Source organism: Neodiprion fabricii, chromosome 2 (assembly GCF_021155785.1).
Source record: "Neodiprion fabricii isolate iyNeoFabr1 chromosome 2, iyNeoFabr1.1, whole genome shotgun sequence".
Classification (NCBI taxonomy): Eukaryota; Metazoa; Arthropoda; class Insecta; order Hymenoptera; family Diprionidae; genus Neodiprion; species Neodiprion fabricii.
Genome location: NC_060240.1, coordinates 27,407,044 through 27,426,552, shown reverse-complemented (window position 1 = coordinate 27,426,552; position 19,509 = coordinate 27,407,044). Strand labels below are relative to the sequence as shown.

General features: G+C 39.5%; 1 protein-coding gene across 2 annotated transcripts in view; it reads right to left on the bottom strand.

Moving 5' to 3' along the window:
- LOC124175206 overlaps positions 1 to 19,509 on the bottom strand; it is a 179,675-nt gene that overhangs the window by 146,679 nt on the left and 13,487 nt on the right. The window contains exon 1 of one of the 2 annotated variants that reach the window (XM_046555211.1): positions 18,863 to 18,970. The exons of the other annotated variant lie outside the window; for it this stretch is intronic. The gene's annotated coding sequence lies outside the window, so the exon portion shown is untranslated. Of the gene's footprint in view, positions 1 to 18,862; positions 18,971 to 19,509 lie in introns of those variants that run through there. 2 annotated transcript variants of the gene reach the window in all.

Below are 19,509 nucleotides of genomic sequence, written 5' to 3'. Positions count from 1 at the left end.
AAGAATAATTTATATATACTAGGCCGGTATTTTTTAAAACTTTTTTTCTCCTTCTTACATACCTTTCGAAAAGTTAGTTTTTTAGCCTCAAACGAAGCCTCGTGAAACCGGAAATCGGTAGTGAAGTTCTAAAAGGTGACTCTAATCGAAATATCTCGAAAACTGTACAAGTTGGGAAACTTTTTTTGGTTTCATTTTGTAGATAATCAAATTTTCTTCAATAAAGGTCCTGACTATTACGATGATTCGATGTTCGGTGCAACGATGAGTTATTTCAATGAAAAAATGTGTCCAACTATTACAAACACATTAATATCGCAATTGCTATAAAATTTGAAATTGACAAGTATATAATTACACGCACTAAATAGTTACTTGTACAATTGATTGTTCTCTTCGCGTAATCCCAGTAATTATACTTAAACGCTACTGTTGTAATATAATATTCATACTCTTGTACCGTAACTGACTAGCAACTATAAACGAAATGAACTCTGTATCTGCGTATTCAAACGGTAATAAACTTTGCTGTCCATCCTGGGATAGTCTCAATATTTCATTAATCACATCGACAATATTCTTTAATAAGATTGTTACAAATTAGAAAAATTCAGTCGGCTCTGTTCTGCATCTTTTCGAATTTTATGCAAATAATCAATCGATTTGTGTACACAATTACGGTTAAAAAGTTAGCATTTTTCGAACGGGGGTGAAAGCTTAGAAGGGTCAATATTTCGGGTGGCCGATACAACGAAATTTCAATCATGCGAAAATCAACGTTTCGAACAATTCATCTTTCGTTATTTTATCGGCCACTCGAAATATTGACCGTTCCAATTTTTTTGACTCCCACCCCGTTTCTCAACACGCAGACGGAATTTACAAGCTGGTAAAGAGTGGCGGGTCCGTCTGACCGCGAGGTGTCTTTGACTACTTTGCGCCGTCTGACCCAACTCCCGGCGTTATCACCGACTGCGGTTTGAAATAGGTGTAAACTTAACGTAGGTGCCATGGTCTGCAGTCGCAGTTCGTCGCGAAGCGAGGATTGCAGGTCAAGGAAAAAAAGGAAAACAGTCCACAAAGCGAACGAAGCGTTAAGGCTTTGCACATACTTGGGTAGGTGAAAAAAACATTGATTTTTAGAAAAGGTGCTCATTCGAAAGTACCATCCTTTGAGTGCTTAACCTGACAATTTCATAAAGAAATTGGCAGTAATGACGAAGTCGTAGCGTTTTGTAACCGACCGTGTAAGCAACGACTAACGTTTGGCCCGACGAAGGTATCAAAAGAAGAAAGAATGAGGTTGACACAGCAAAAAAGAAAAAAGATTTAATGGAAGCGCCGACATCTCAGGAAGATCCGTCATATGGCCCAGGAATCAACGATTTCAGCCAAGTTTGAAACAAACTCGTTATTTCAGTGTGAACTGTCCTTAAAACTTTAAACGCGTTTTTCTCGAGACAGTATTTTTAAAATCGATACCAGAAATATCTTCGCGACACGTTAAATGATGTATAATGGTTGTTCAATGTAATTCAATTTTATACACGAAAGAAACTCTTAAACATAACCTTAGTTTCAGCCGTCCCAGGTATATCTAACCCTTTAATAAACAGTTTGAAATCAGGCTTATCGAAGAGCAAACCGGATGTAGCTGTACGAGAAACAATGGCGGCTGACTAGCCACGCGGAGAAAGTCGGCTCGTACCCAACTGCATCCCTCCGAATAATTATCAAAGTTTAAAGGAAGAAGGACGGATAACGGGAGCGAGGAGAATTTAGATTTCCCGCAAGTTAATCTCGAGTCTGGAGCTTAACTTTTCACTCCGGTGTCATCCGCGAGCTGTCTGAATCGTAGGTAAGTATAATAAGAGAAGAGGAGATATCAGGCACTAATCTTGTCGCGTGTTTTGACGATAACTTTTATCCCACCACGAGCGGGATGATTAAGAGACCGCCGAATGAAGAACGGGAACTGAGAAGACGAAGAGATCGATGATAATCGATTCGAAACGCGTGATACAAAGTGACGATATCCAAACTACTTAGCAATGGAAAATGAGAGGGTTTAAATGTAGCTGAACAATTCGTATCGGGCTTAAGGATGTAGAAAATTTCGACACGCATCTCAATCCTACTGCAATAAAATTTCACGGCTGATTTCTCTCCGTTAGGATTTACGAATCGTTCTAAATCCGTCATATTTTGTGCCATTTTTCTTATTTTCCTCCGTTTTCCGTCGGGCTCGAGTCCGAGTGCGTCTCAGAGCCGCGTCTTCCGGTAACCATGGCAACCGGGCGGAAGCTACCCAGTCCCGGAATTGCTCGAGGGATAACAGGTTAGCCTCGATCCTTCAGGATTGAGGAGGCTGGCTCGAGCTGTTTCTCTCACTTTTTAACCATTTGTCCGGAGCTCTTGACTCTCGGTTTTAAATCGTGTCAACTTGTTGCCACGAATAAGAGACTCTTGACCGAGTGTCAAACACACGCGGCGCCCCGATTGAGACGAACGGAAATCATTCGGCGTAAAATCGATCCAGCGGTCCGATTGCAGAGTGAAGAAACAGGCAGAGAAACGCAGAGCAAGAATTTGCGGACACTCGACGAAACGGATAATTTGAACTTCAACGACCAGCGTTGCCAACCCATCAAATGAATATTTCTTTAAATGGCGCCAAAACAAATCTTTAAATTTTTTATTTACATCCCAGCACGATAATTCTTTAGATGTTTCAATGGAGCCACAACATGCTTTTATTTTTAATATTTAAGAGAATCGACTTGTCACGCAAATTTCAGACGCAATCTACTTGGTGCACATTTTCTCAGAAAACCTCATAATTGGTTGATTTTTGGTCCGTTGTATCGATTTCACAGACAATTTTCAAAGATTTGGTAATCAGTCTTGAGTATTCGTCTAAGATCTTCAGATTTTTATCAAATTTCCGCCTAAACGACAGTATTTCACTTTAAGAAAACAACATTTTTTTTTTCTTTTATTTCGACGGTCTCTAATTTTTTTAGGGTTCACAACATCGGAACTTCTATCTTCGTTTCAGGACGATTACAACCGCGTGAATTCCGTTCTCATTTACGTGCTGTCGGATGATTACTTACAAGTCGACTGCAGGGTCGCGAATTTAAGAGAAAATTGGTTAGAACGCGATCTAGATACGAGACCCTCCGTAAATCCCGCGGAAGCCCGGCAAAATTATGAGACTTGATGGAAAACAAATTGAACGAAATAACGGTATGAAATTCTACAGCGACATGATACATATCCATATGAATTGGGAATGGAATGATGAATTTATTGATGAAATAAAAAATGTCAAAGAGCTGATTGCGATGCGATTTCACTGTTCGGTTTATTGGAAGGAATAAAATCGAAGGCAGCGTCAATTACTTTCATACAAATCGACGTTCGAAACGTATTTTTTCATTTTTTTTCCCTTCCTTTCGTTGCATAAATTGTTTTTAATTCTGCAGAGCCGGCGGAACGGCGTCTCTTATACGCTCGACAAGGGAATTTCGAGGGCCGAGATCGCGATATGACGAAGCGGGTACTTTTCGGTTGTGAGACTCGGAAATGGGGGAGATCAGTATGCTGCGGCCCAAACTCGTAAATAATTTACCAGCCAACTTCCCGTTGGCAATAATTATGATAAATCGCAAAATTTTTATCTACCGCATCGCACGTACGCGTCTATGCGTGGTGTGTTATCGTGTTTGGAAAAAAAAAAAAAATAAAAAATGTCTTCCAAATAGGTTAGAAATTTCCATTGAGTATAAAAATATGCCCGTTTAAATTTGAGCTCTTAATATTAACATTAAGAGGTTGCGCATCGCGGTTTTCTATTTTCCGTAAGAATAACATGGGAAAAATTGTTTTTGCTCCTCCTGATTTTTATAACTAGATAACGATGCGACGTACAGAAAATTTACAGATATATTTTGATGGGAAATTGAACATTCTATAAGAATGTCGCAAGAATGGCAAAAAACCATTTTTCTCATGAATTATTCTTGCGGAAAATAGAAAAGTGCGACGATTGACCTTTAAATGTTAATATTAAGAGCTCAAATTTTAACGAGCGTATTTTTATACCTATTTTTATATAGAACTTTTGAACCTATTCGGAAGAGAAAAAATGATTATTTTTTGTTGGAAACAACCTAATGTGTATACCTACATGCATACATAAATACATGTCTAAAGTGAGTCAAGATTTTCAAGGCGAACCTCGTGTTTATAACTGCATCTTTTAACACTGGCGAAACCACCGAGGCTTCTTGCCCAGGATGAAGGTCGTCTTCATCGATCTTCCGGAATCTCTCTCTCTCTCTCTCTTCCTCTCTCTCTCTCTCTCTCTCACGAATGCCCAGAGATCAGATTTCATGGTTCCCTTCCTGTGACAGAGCCTTCGAATCTCAATTTGCTTTACGATATGGCGATCGGAGCAAATTTTAAATAAATACACTATCAACCAGACGCCGTGTTCGTGCCTGGAACGGGCTCTCGTGGATGTAGATTTTTATTTGCTTTTTTTTCTTTCTCGTTATTTCCGTTCCCTCAAAAACATCATAGCCAAAAGGAAATTGAACAACTGGAAAATTTTACTTGCTAATTTTCCACAAAGTTGAATTAGAATTTTATGTATACATGGGAAATGAATCGGTCGATGAAAAAGTACATGATATCCTGTGAAGAAATAGGTCGACATATACGTACATGGACATATCGAACATTCGAACATACACAGGTATATAAATATCTGTAGAAGCTGTGTCGCGTAGCATAAAAGAATTTTCGGAGTGCGCGCGAGGGTGAAAGAAAAAAAATGAGAAAAATGGAGGGAAAAAAATACCTCCAATAATTTGCATCTCATTCGAAGACGCGAATTTCGGTGAAAAAGAAGAGAGAAAAACACACGCACACACGCGCGCGCGATAAATAAAACGAGAAAGAAAAATAAAATGGACAGGAAAATAAAAGTGAAAAAGAACGAAAAAGAATAAAGAAAAAAAAAAACTTCAGGGTGAAGAGACGGAAAGGATGAAGAAGAAAGGAAAAGTGCGAGAAGGAGAAAACGATATGAAATAAAAGAGAGCTGTGGGATAAAACCGACTTCATCAGTACAAAAGCTGTTTATACCAGAGGAAAAAAGGTATAAAAAAAAAAAAAAAAATTCCACCCCGATCTCTGAGCTTTCCGAACCGCTGCCATTCATCATCTCGGATTGATTTCGGCGAATTTTTCACGTACTTGAATAATTACCCGAGGGGTTGTTATTGACCTTGTATTTCGAATCGTGTTCAAGTCGTTGCGAATTATAAATTCGAGAACGAAGAGGAGGTGAAAAAAGTAAACGTGGATTGAAAACAGAGGGATTCTTTCTAGCGTCATTTCAATTTGGTAGTAACAAAGCGTCTGATTACGATGGCTTCAAGTTCGGAATCGGTCAGGCGAAAAGCCTTTTGGACTTTCGAAGACTTAGCAGATACTCGCTGGAACGTTACATTTATCGAATCGTCACGACTCGATCTCTCTGATCCAATTTCTGCTGATTTTCACTCCCTTTCCCCGTTTTTCTTCTCCGATTTTTTCCTTATCTTTTCTAATCCCGACTTTCTCACTTGTCTCGCGAAGAGTTGTTCATGTATCGGAAGATTTATCGACGCCGGCTACCCGGATCAGAGTCTAATTCCGACTGGGAGCTATAAATAACAAATCAGAATCTTAATCGGACATTTCTAGATCCGCCGGCGCCATTTCACCCTGGCGTTTCTCACCCCCGCATAAACAAAATACTTTTCTCCCATGCGATTGCTGCAAGGAAAAACAGCGAGGTCGTTATATATTTCTAAACTGTACGTATATGTGTAACAATTTGACAAAATTCTCATCCGAGATTAATGTCCTGGATCAATTTATTGGAAGTATATTTTACTTATTACTGATTGCGAGCTAACGAATTGTCTTGAATTCAATTTACGCGGTGATCGCGAAGAAATTGAAATTTTTCATCAATTTTCAGCGTGATTCGTATAATACAGATTACCTACCGTCCCGGGATTAGAACGAGTATTCTCAAGGTGTGTGAAAGGATCAATGAACTCGGATGGCTGGTGCAAGAGAGAGAGAGAGAGAGAGAGAGAGAGAGAGAGAGAGAGAGCTTTTAACTTATAGATGCCGGTAGGTATGTAAGCCTCGATATAAAGCCTGCTGTAAACGCGGCAAGTTTCTACTTGTTGCTTAACATTTATCCCGGTGTATTCGACGGTTGAAATTGTCTTAGTTTGATGAATTAGATGTCTACAGAATATTTAATCATACAGATTATAAGAGAAAGATGGATCGTGCTTAAAAAGTCGGAGCGGGATTTAAATTCAGAATTTCAAGAGTTCCGAAAGCGACTTATTCCGAATTTTTTGGTGGCGAAACTTAAAGTGGAAAAATGAAACTTTGACGAAACATCAAGTTTTGAAAGGACAAAATCCAGAGAGGGGATAACTCCGATAGGTCAAAATTCCAAAAATGCGAGTAAGTGAAAATTTAAAAATCTGAAACATCAAAATTCCGAATGATCCAAGATTTTCAGTCCTGTGAATTTTTGGCTTGATAAAATTTCACCACTTTGATCTTTCTTGGTTTCAGATTTTCGATATTTTTACGTTCGTCATTCCGATGGTTCTTATCTTCGGTTTTTTTGATTTTCACACCCACTCGTTGAGTAAACTACGCTGTGTTGGTGTATTTTAATATTTGGAATTTTACTCTGTCGTGAATTCAATTTTCGGAATCTTGCACTTCGGAACATTGAGCCGTCGGGTTTCCAGTCATTCGAAACTTTGCAGTTTCGTAAAAGTAGTATTTCGTTATATCTTTCAAACAATTTGAAATTAGGCGTTTTCGGAACTTCAACCCCGCCCCCAAAACGTCTGTATTGCCTTCTATCGCAGAGAGAAAATGACAGAATTTAATACTGATGCTGTTCAGTCATGTTTCGTTCAAAGATGGAGGAAGGCAAATGGAAAGAAAACAAGTGGACAACGCGCGATACGACGGAATTGTGCCGAACCAGGCCTCCTGGCGTAATTAAGAGAATCCCGCGGACTCTCGAGATGAATAAAATTGCCTGCGGATCAAAGATCTGGCAATTTCCGCAGAGCGTGTCTACGGATATAACGGACGTAATTTATTCCCAAGAAATTAGAAATCAGCCTCGGAGTCGCTGCTCATCGGAACCGTGAAACGCGGATAGACGAGCGTAGACAATACGCTTCCAATTTCAACAACTTCAGAGCCGGCGAAGCTTAGTTGAATCCAATTTTACGCCAAACGAATGAAATCAGGTAAAAACAAAAATATACGTATACGTACGTATATTGCATGCGCATTGCCTCAAATTGGATAATTCTTTATTCTTTTCTGGTTTTTAGGATATTTTGCGTATCACGAGACATGATGTCGAACTTTTCATAACGTTAATGAAAAATTGTTATTTCACAAGTTCGGGGTGTTTAAAATGAATTTTTTCAATGATTCGTTTCAAATCCGATCACCATTTTTAGTTAAAAAATATAAAAAACATCCGCAGAACTTGAAACGATAGCCAATCGTCGCTTCAAAATTATCTTACAATTTTTATAAAATTTTTGTACAAGATTGCCCGCAAGTTTTCCCGTCGTCGATTTACAGATTTTTCAAGTATTCCACAGTTTTCCGATTTCCCAAATAGCAAAAATAACCTGATTTATTCCGGTGAAATCGGGACGAAAATTAAAGATGAGGATATAATCGAGATGAACACGTGTGACAAAAAAATTTCTCAAACCTAACAACAAGACACTTTGGGATTCAAGAAACTTTCAAGCCCGGGTATTTTAGTAACAAATTTACTAATGATTTCAATTATTTAGCCCGAATGATCAGCTTGATCGATACCCCAGTTATAGCTACTGAATGCAAAAACCCGAATCTTTAATCACGTCACGATTTCAGAATTCTTACCTAGGCAATTCTTATCACAAAATATGTGATTCGTGATTTCATCCCTTGGCTCGTTCTCAGTTTATAATTTTTCGAGGAAAAACCGCGGGCATTTCCTTAACAATGGGGCGAACCTCTCTTCAGTTTTTCGCCTCTGTCCGATCAGCTGTGAAACCGAGTCACAAGGGGCGAGAATTTTTTGGTTTTTCGATAAAAATCCAATCCTGGTGAAAAAGTCCGGGGATCGGGTCGGCGAAACGCGTGCTAAGCATCCTCGAACCTCGAGGAGCGGCACTTCTTTTCTTCATCAGGGCCTTCCGGGCCAGTGAAAACGAGTCTTTGAACGGCTCCGAAGCGCTCCTCATCCCCCGCAACACGGGATATAAATCCCAACCCATTTCTGAGAATTAATTAATTAAAACTTAAAACCTGCTTCGTCAACTCGACGGAAACCGCGTTCCGATAGTTGCGACTGTGGTGAAGATATTTCGCTAGTTTTATCGGTGCGGGAAGGATTGTCGCGATTTATAGAAAAATTTCACAGTTTCAATGACTCGGTCATTTTTCAATCGGTCGTCGACTTTGCTCGGTCCGTAATCATCGATTTCAAATTATGTACATTGTGCAAAGATCTGATCAGACGTAAGGATTTTCGTGAGACGAAATTGAATCGATACGAAGAAGATATTGTTTTATTTTCTCTGGTTGATAAATGTTTCCTTTTGCTGCCATGGATATAATCGATATCGGTGCAGCGTGGTAAGATTAAATATTCAACGATGATACCGTGATTAAAATAAAGTGCATCACCGAATTTGCAGAAACAAGTATTCCGAATATAATAGAGCCGTCGTAGAGTTAAATCGAATGAATCCTCAAGATTTTTCAACAATTTCGAAGGGATTTTATCTCATTTTCATTTTTAACCATAACCGAAGAATACGTTAGTGCATAAAAAATGATAATAATTACTCTCGTATCTCCGGCCTGAAAATCTACTACGTATAACACAGCTCTACGAAATAAATACTTTTTTTTGTTGCTCTGATTTTTATGTTATTGTAGTATTGTATTCGAGATGACTCAATGTTTATAGGCGAATTTCTCTTGAACGGTTAAAGTTAGGAAAATTCTATATCAGTAGTTTTTTATAGAGCGTGAAATTTTCTATAAGAATCTGTTAATACAGATAGTTTATTAGATGTACGTTTAGATGGTTTATACGTCAGATGTTTATGAGAAAAAAAAATTAAAAAATTTTCCTAAATTTTTTTACGTGTTATTTAAATGGAAAATGGTAAAAAACCAATATTAAGAGCTCGTATTTGGCTGAGATATTCTATTTAAGACGCTCGACAGAAATTTTGGTACGTGTTTGAGGGAAATTTTTTAATTTTTTAACACCCCAATACACCCCCTTTCGAAGAAACTTGTCGTGCCCTCTTTTTCATGGTGAGAACAACAAAGTATTATATTTCTTATATTTTTTATACTTCTGTCCGAATAAAGTAAGTAGAAATAAAGTTATTGATAGTATTTTTTTGATAAACTTTAGATATTAAAAAAAAGAAATCGAATTTTTCACCTAACATTGCTTTTTTGAGTCATATATGAAAATGTCGATAAAATAAATAACTGGAGCCAATTTCGAAAAACTACGCATCCTCCTAAGGTCGTTGACATCGAATCTTTCTAAGTAGACGACTCAAATATCAAGAGCAACAAAACCACCGTTGACCAGTGCAATGTATCAAAACTATTAATCCAACAATCACGCGTCAATAGCGTGAATTCAATACTTTATTTCACCAAAAAAAAAAAAAAAAAACATAATACACAGATTGAACAAACAGATAAACAGTGTCCAAACGTTACAACGATAAATAATATAAAATCATTCCAATTTTAAATTCAACGACCGCAGCTTTTCCGACGAAAGTAGACTCGCCGTAATTATAATACCTACAGGTACAAGACTCGTCGGGTGTGTCACCGCATATTATCCGGAACGAACAAGAGAAGTGCAAATGAGAAAGAAGTATCAAGAATCAAGTCCCGGCGTTGTTCTCGAGTGCACGAAACCCGCGAACCCCAAAGATCACGGTCTATCATTGGCTGGTCTTGCGATATTCGAGGGTGTCGAGGAAAGGGAGGCGGGGGCGGGGGCGGGGGCGGGCGGCAGGGCTGCCTGGTCGGTACTCGGAGCTAAAGAAGGAAGAAGATACTCGCGTGTATACGCCTACGCACGCACATCCGCGATACTCGTGTGAGTATTGCACGCATAAGGGGGTGGGGGTGGGGGCGGGGGTGTGGAGGGCGCGTGACAAGCCGGGGAACACTCTCAAGGTGGAAGGGCCGGCGTCCTCCCACATCACCGTCTCGTTACTCAAATACCTCCCCCACCTCTCAGCGCACCCCCTCGCAGCATTCATCCTCCCCTACCACAGCCCTTAAGGCTTCGCTCTAAGGACGGAATTACTCGTTAGGTTACCGATGTTTTTGACTGCTTTTCTTCAACCCCTCTTCCCCATTCAACGCACGTACCTGTACATGGGTGGGCGTGTACTTTGCTACATTTTTGCAACCGTATCGGCTGCATGCTTGGAAATAAACAATAGTGTATGCTCTGTTTTCTTGTAGAAAAATAATATGGATTTTTGTGTTTCTAATTACGAGAAAAACTTGCGGGAATGTAGAAATAATTTAAATCTATGTTTTCAATTCATTTTTATGTACATCCACAGAGAGAGAGAGAGAGAGTTTTTTTTTTTTTGCGTGAAACACTCGCAGCTCGTGTTCACTTATTGCATATTAGTCACATATATATATAACTTGCAAACTTGACTATACCTATATTATACTTTATAAAGCAATTTTAAAGTTTCGAAATACTGATTTAAACAGAAAAATGTTACGTCACTTTATTGCGCATAATATTTACTTTTGTGCGGTGCGTTCAATTTTTTATTTTTTTTTCTGCTCCTCCATCTTCACAGCAGACTGCTTAATTTTTATTAATTCCGGAATCTCGAGCAATCGACAAAAACCTTACAACGGGAGACAAATTTCAGTGAAATAGGGTACCTCAGACGACTTACCGCGACGTTTTGCAATTTAAATAGCACGTGAAACGTCGCGCTGTTTTTTTCCCCCTTCAATCTCGCGTAACTTTAAGTGAGGAAAGAACCGTGAAGATATTTGAAAGTCGGAGCATTCGAAAAGTTCCAGATTTTACCTTGAAAATATAACCATTTTCATTCGTTGTATTTTCTCCCCCCTTGCTTCTTGCGTCAAAGTATATTTACTCCCTTATCGTATATACTGTAAGTATATAACATACGTAACTTTGTTGGGTGAATAATTCTTTCGGTAAGAAGAATTAAAACTTGCGGGGTAAGAACGAAAAAAGTTGGAGATTCGAGTTTGCTCGCAATATCTTTGGATCAGCCTTCGTGATTTTTCGTCTCACACGTCGAAGATTAATAAAAAAAAAACGAGGCAGATCGGATATTGAAAAATATATTCACGACCAAGTTTGTCCGGTTGAAAGTTTGCAGTTAACGCTATCGAAGTTCACAGCTAGACGTGCAGGCTGTTATATCCAACGCTAATTACCCCGTAGCTTAACGTACATAAATTATAAATTCACAGCATCAGTGGTACTGCGGTAGGTCGAGCGTAACTATAATCTAGACTCTAGACTCCAGACTTCCAGAGGCAGGTATACCAACCTGCCTTCAGTTAAATTAATGAATACAGTATACGAAAATGGAAAATAAAAATTACGGAGAAATGTTATTTCATTTTTACTTTCATTTCTAGCCTTCCAAATAAATCTCGTTGCGTTTATATACAATTGGTTCTAGTCACGTATATTTTTTGGAGTCTTACTATCGTCCAGTTTGAAAAACACGAACGACAATGTGACGATACGAAAAAACGAAATAATAAATTTTTTTATACGTTATTCCGCATTTAAGCATCGCTGGGACGATGACTAGCGATTTTTTCGTTCTGCCAACAAACGACGAAAACTTATAACCCGCAAACTGCAGCGCGGTATAATCGAGTGACCATGACGAAGGTAGAAACGGGTGGTAAAAACGAGATCAGGGGTGGAGAAAATCTGACGAAAGGGTGATAATTAACGTCAAATAACGAGAATTGATTCACGATCAATACCCGTCATTGCAGAGCAGTTATTGTCTTTCTCGCATATTTGACGATGGTCTAGCCGTAATTCATAAGTATACCATACCATACGCGTGCAGGAATGAATATGCCGCACATATACACCGGGGACCAGAAACAAATTCGCGAATCTGCCGCCCATCAAATCCGGCTCGCTGCGCGCGCAGACGCGGTTTTCCCATTGCGTTGAGTATCCCGGTATGTACGCATGCATGCGTGTATGTACATAGTCACGTACACGCGTGTCAAGGCAGGTAGTTACGGCTAAAACGTATACAAACGCAAAACTTTGTGTACAGAGCGACGCAATTATGAGGCGAGCCTTAACTGAATTTCACCCCGTGAAAGCACGCCGAGCGTGAAATGTTGGTTTTTGCTTTTTTTTTTTGTTTTTTTGTTTTTTTTTTTAATAAAAATGACCAAATACGCGTCGATTGACGTGCGAAAACCGTGGGACGAAATTTCAGGACATCCGCGAGAGAGTGGCGGTCGTACAACACCCGCTAAAATACGTTTCGACGCGTTGTCACGCGAATGCAGTGATGTCAAGGTAACCGAAATCGCCCCGACCGCGGTTACTTTTTAACGAAATTTACGAGTCGCCTTTTCCTCCACCAAAAAAATTTCACTCATTTTCCCCACACGCTTCCTTCCCCATTCTCTGAATATATTCCAGGAATGAACGTAATAATAACGCGCGTTTATAGCTGTGCGTATACGTACATATATCACTGCGGACGTCGATCGTGTTCGACGATTTTTCTTGACAGTTAGGCCGAGGGTTCCGGACTACCGAGTGTAGAAGTGGGTAATAATTGAGGGGCTCGATTTATGTACAACCGTGAAATTCTTAATACACCGAATACATGAATTGCTTACTGAACAAGGATTCGTTCGGATTTTGTATTTTGATTTGATATTTTGCAGATAGGGTCGCTGGTGAATGAAGGAATAAAAAATAGGTAAATAAAACAGAAGAAATCAATGCACGCTATACTGATACAAAAAAATCGGCTATTTTTAAAAGAAATTATGCTTCTCGGAATAAAAAGGATGCTTTCAAAGTGGAATTACATACGTTACATATCGTTATTTGTAATAATTACAAAATAAATTTCCTCAAGTTGAAAATTAATTGAACGACATGATTTTATAGCGGTTGAAATGCCTTAGAAAAATAAACCGACAATATTTCGCGATAAGTCTCAGTAATTTCTCTGTTATTCTCGAAAAAAAGTGCATTTTTACATGATCTCAACTTCAACCTATCAATAACTTTTGAACGAGTTTAGTTATCAAAAAATTATAAGAGACCTTTTTTGTAGAGCATCAGGTTTCGTACAACGATATGTGTCGGAAAAATTTATCTATACAGCCTCGTTACCGACACCGAGCTACAAAATTCAGAAATAACTAAACTTATTTTCTCGTGTTGATTAAATAAATGGAAAACGGAAAATTGCGTTTAGGAACCACTAAATATCAACATCAAGAGCTCAAATTATAAAAGGATTCTTATTTTCTCTTCCTGCAACTATTAACCATGTGACCTTGAAAAAAATAAAAATAATCAATTTTCTTTGGACCAGTCCAACATGCCCCAGATAAAAAACCGAGTACACCCGTTATTTTCAGTCACCTACGCACGACGCGAGAATGCAGCCTCATGTCTTCGTAGCGCAGCAACGTGGCGTTAAATTCCTCGTCACTCTAGTAGAAAGATTTGGAATTGAAACGGACAAGCTTATACCAGCGGTGGCATCGGAGAACGGAGTGACAGCTCGCAGCGGAGCAAGGCACCATTATCTACTCCCTTAACGCTCGAGTGTATCGAGTAGCTGTCACTGTCTATACAAATCGAACTTTTATGCCCGAAAAAATCCCGCGGCACGTCAGGTTTCCCAAACCGTTTTCGATAGCTGCAAGAATCGGCTAGAATGAATAGGAGAACGAGACGATGAAGAGGAGAGGGCGAATGTCGTTTCAAGATTTTCGACTCGGTGTTGGCGGGTACGGGGTTCGCCTTCCAAAAACCGGTGCCGAAGAGATCGAAGAAGGGAAACGTGAGCCAGAAAAAGAGAAACGATTACCCTCTGTCTACACCGCCGGCTGCGGCTTGTAATTGGCCAGAATGGTTCTTCGAATCGATCCTAGCTACAAGTTGCACCCCTGTAAGCCCAGGAGGTCTGGCTGGGGCTTCGCTTTGGGTTACAATTTGGTCGGCTTAGTTTCTCCCCCGCCAATATATATATATATATATATATATGTATATATATGTGTGTGTATAGAAAGTAGAAGTGTGTACGATATATGTACATATACCCGTATCCAATACCCATACATGTGTAATTGTACGTACATGCACAGGAAAATTTCCAGAGAGTGTAGGACTCGTTGAATAGATATTTTCTCCCTCTTCCTCGGATCCTGCATCTATCTGCAGATTTACTTTTAACGATTATTTAACCCTTTGATTTACGCTGGTAAGCTCAGCGTCCCATCTTTATTCCAGTTTTTTATTTATTCAACTAATTTTCTGGTACTAACCGTCGAGTTTTTTCGTTCCACATGGTCTCTGAAATAATTCCAAGTGTAAAAAGAATAGAAGATTTACTTTAATCATTCATTCGTTTATTGCAAAAATAGCAGTTATAAACAAAGGGTTGAAATTCCTACTTTTTCACGAAAAAAAAACGATTTCTGCTAATCTATCGTGAAAATTCGAACGCCAATTTTTGCACAAACTTATTAGACACCGAAAAATTATTTTTCTTGTCGATTTTGTATGTCCAGTATATTGGAATACTCGAATTGCGAGTTCAGATTCGTAATCGGTGATCCCAAAAGCCCATGTGTGGAAAATTTCAAGTGAATAATTTACGCACAAAAGGGTTTAATAATCATCGATATTCATCGTTTCTGGCCTTTTCCCTTTTCAGATGTACAATGCAAACATGTTTCCGAATAACAAGATTTTATCTTCAAGAGAATAATAATTCTATATTGCAATTAAATACGAAGTAAAAATGTAACCTCCTGAAACGGTGTTTCCATTTGTTTGTCTGTTTCTTCTCTTCTTTCCGAGCGAGAAGGAGCGCGTATCGAAAAATCCAGCAACGTACCGTCACTTTTTACAATATAAAAAATGAAATAAATAAAAAAGACTCCACAGCTCCTGTTCCTCTCATACTTTTTTCGTCCTCTCGTGTATACGTATAGCGGAGCAGAGTTAAACGGCGGGTAAAATGAGGACCTGGGCTGAATTGAGACACTCTGTACGTTGGGTACAGAAGCGGGACGTGCCGCTTCTTAGCAGCTACGTGTAGTTGATCAATTATTTATACAGTTTTATCCACGTCGAGGAAAATACCGATTCACCTGGGCCTTCGAGGCGAGGGAAGCACGACGGCGGAGGAGGCGCCACCAGGTGCCTCGGTTGTTCCTTCTTTCTCGTCTCCTCCTTCCTCCTTCCTCCTTTCCCCTTATTCTTCATCCTCCTAAGTAAGGAAACGTGCTCGGCTCAAGACTACGTGCATCTTCCGATATCCATTCAATCGAAACGGCCAATTCTTCCTCACCCGAATCGACAAGATAAAATCTATCAACACCGAAGCGTCTGCGCTTCAGGTTCATTCCCTTTTACCTCGATTTTAAAAAATCTCGTTCGGCGCTCTACAGGGTAAACTATTTCTATACCTAATTTAAAGTTAAATTTTGACTTTGCGCCGTTCTGCGTGAATCACGGTAAATCGGATAAAAAATATCGGTAGACGTATTACGTACGAGGTTGGGATATGCGGACGAACACGAAGGAGAAAACGACTACTGTAGCAATAATAATAACGCGAGAAGGAGAGAATGGAAAGAGATAGAAAAAAAAAGATACACCACGTAAACCGACCCTCGGTATCAAGTTTTTGTTTCCACAGATACAGACCCAGAGCCCTCGTTATCCGCTAGGTAGTTGTACAAATTAAAGCGAATTCCTTTCGACTCCGACCCTCGTGATAAAGTCTTTCAATCGATTTCTCCGTCCCTTTTCTATCGCAGAAGGCTCGTTGATACCTAGATTTGTTTTTTTTTTTTTTTTTTTGTTTTTTCGACTCCTTTCCATTTCACGCTATCAAAATAAGCGGGGAAAAAATTTCAACAACACATTTCCAACCGTAATTGGTTTCTTCGTGCACATAGACGCATGCCGACTACTACAGTCGGTGTGAGTTGAGAATTTCAAGTGCCTGTTACAGGTGTACGGTACGTAAACCACCGTTCATAGGTACAGTCGTTAATTATAGCCAAAAAGATTAATCTACAAGCCTCTGTGGTGGGCCAAAGCTAGTCGAGAGAGAATTAATTATTACTGGAACAGAAAGTGAATAGTGAAGTGAGTAGTTACGTACCCGTCGACGTAATAGAATCGAGTTTATAACCCGAGTCTGTGTCGGGAAATCCGTACCCGTGTATGACGTTAGTTCAGTAGTAATATCCGCGCAGACACGAAGCTTGAGTTTTAATATCGTTTGTCAATCAATGAGAAGGTTCGTTACCCCCAAATTCACTCGTCCGACTTACTCCGAACCCAATAATTCTTCAGCGGTGGTAACGATCGGCTGTAATATCGTCACGCCGAGTGAACCGCACTCGCCTTTCACAGAAAATTAGCAGTCCGATCTTACGTACCTGTAACAATTCCTGGTCAACTTTCGACCGATCGAGACGTTAAAAGTAAATAATATCACCGTACCCAGCTGACGTGATATTCCCAATTTAAGGTTAAAAAAATCCGTTTCACCATTGGAAGAAAAATAATGCCTTCCGTTCGTTTTCGCGTTTATATTTCTTTGCAGCCTCTCGGCAAATTTCTTTGCCTTGTATTAGATCAAGTTTATTTTACTTTTTATTTTCGAAAAAATAACGAAGTAAAAAATCCACCCCACCTCCTTAAAAGTAAGTCGGGAATAAAGTCGGGAAAGCAATTCTCTCGCGTATTCACGAATTGCTGTACGCAGTAGACGTTCGGATGAAAAAGAAAGAGAAAAGAATGAAATAAGAAAGAAACGTCATCGCTCACATTCGATTTTGAAAGGTGTTTACTTTCAGCAGAGGTATTTTCCTCCACATCCACCTGCTCCCCTCCCCTTCATATCTCTCTCTCTCTCTCTCGCTCTCTCTCTCTCTCCCGTTCTCAATTACCCCTGGTTCTGGTCTCAGGGATCGAGTGACGCCAATACATCACTCTCGACATTCTAAATATGATTTTGAAGCTACGTCGCAGCCCAGACTCGACGTCTAGCCGAGGGATACAGCAGCCAAGCCCTGATGCGGAGTGTCGTCGTACGGGGTTGAAGATGGTGGATGCCACCAGGTACCTACCCGTATACCCATGTTTACATACCCACGTAGCCGACATGACGCACGTATATGCGCGTTAGGTGTGGACGAAATTGCGGGTTGAATTCTGCAGGCCTCGGGGTCGGTTATTTCAAGGCGTTTCTACGGGGTAAACATCCCCGTATATACACATTGCCGTGTACACAGAGGCTAGGTACATAATGTTACATACGCCAGAGGTTTCACCAATTTTTCCACATTCTATTCGTTTTCCATAACGTTCGCTTTTTTTACGATAGCAAATTATTACGATACACGTTACACATTTCCTCGTTATTTCCGACGCGTCCGTGTTATTTTAATCAATTTGCAATATTTATCACGATCGTCGAATAAAGTTATAACGAAATATAGCGATAATAATAATAATAATAAAAAGGAGAAGCCAAGTTATATTCGACGATAGTTTTACCTTCAAGCTTTGGATCGATACTCAATGAGAGTTCGGCTGTAGTAGAAGCGAAGCGTTTGTTTCTTATCGCATTTCAGTTTCTTCCTCAACGTTTTCTCTAGTTCTGTTCTTTATTTTTCTTTTTTTTTTTTTTTTTTTCTTTTTTTTCTTTTATTCGTCTTTTTCCCTGTTAGTTTTCTTACCTTCGCTTCGTTATTCGACTTCTTTAACTTTTTTCACATTACGCTTTGTTTTAATTAACGGTGCAGGTTCTTTTTAGTTGATTTTCTTAGAGCTCAAGATCCGTCGAATCAAAGTATCGAGCCGCGGTGGCAATTCGAGGCGACGAGTCATTGCGCTATGATTGTAAACACTGGATTCAAACGAGCAACGCACTGTAACATTTCAACCGTGCGGTGTAGGTATAAAAAAAAAAAAAAAAAAAATCAAGTTCAACTGTCGAAATATAACAGCTGCTATTATTAATTATAGACCAACGAAAATTGTATCATAGGTACTTTTATCTATCTACGGTTCGTCAGACAGACAGTGACGAAAATCCATACTGTGTTAAGCATGCGAAACGAACATCTTCAACGTTAGATTAGAAGAAACACGGTTCAGTTTTACACTATTTTTTTAACAACTGAATGCCGTTATAATTTCTAATTTCCTGAGTGTGTCCATTTGCAGTAAAATTAATTTTTGAAAATCAAGAAACTATTTTGTTTGTTTTAGTCTTGCGTACATATAACAGGCGACCATGTAAATCTTTCGAAACATTTCGATCTAGTACAGAACCATCTTCTGCAATAACCGTCCAATTAAAATTTCATTATAAAAATATGATTAATCGTAGGTTAATTTCCATGCAAGTATAACGTGAACATCGTTTACCTGTCCGCTGATTCAGCTGACTCCGTATTGAGACAGTGGTGGTATTCCAATGAACGAAAGTGCAGCAAAATTATTGCAGAATCTCATAGAAATTACAGTTCGTACACAAGTTGTGATCGATGAGGCGAAAAAATAAAAAAAATAAAAACCATTCGAATTGTGAAAAAAGAAAAAAATAACAGGAACAAAAACACGTTTCTGAAACTGAAATTTGGCGTGCAATCGCTCCCGTTTTTACGCCGTTCACTTACACGCGAACTGCGCAGCAGTCTGAATTAAAATCTAAGTACCGATTTGGCGTTTGCTTAAACGACGATTAAGCCAGGATCGAAAGCGCTTCGACACGCATCCTCCAGCTTCAAGGTTTTTCCTCCCGAATTCGCGTCTGCAGACGGAAACCTGCGACTGCGGCAAAGACTCTTCGCAGACTGAATAACGCGGGGGGTTTGAATCGAGGCGAAGAGGTTCACGGGGGTGACGGAGGTCGGGGGATGAAGAAGAGACGAGGGAAAGAGAGGGAGGGCACAAAGAGGGATGGACGGAGGGACGCAGCGCGCGCATTACTTCAAATAGTTGTACGGATACCCACCGAGATTAGACCTTTTGCAGGCCAATCGATACGTATTAACGATTAGATTAATTGGCTC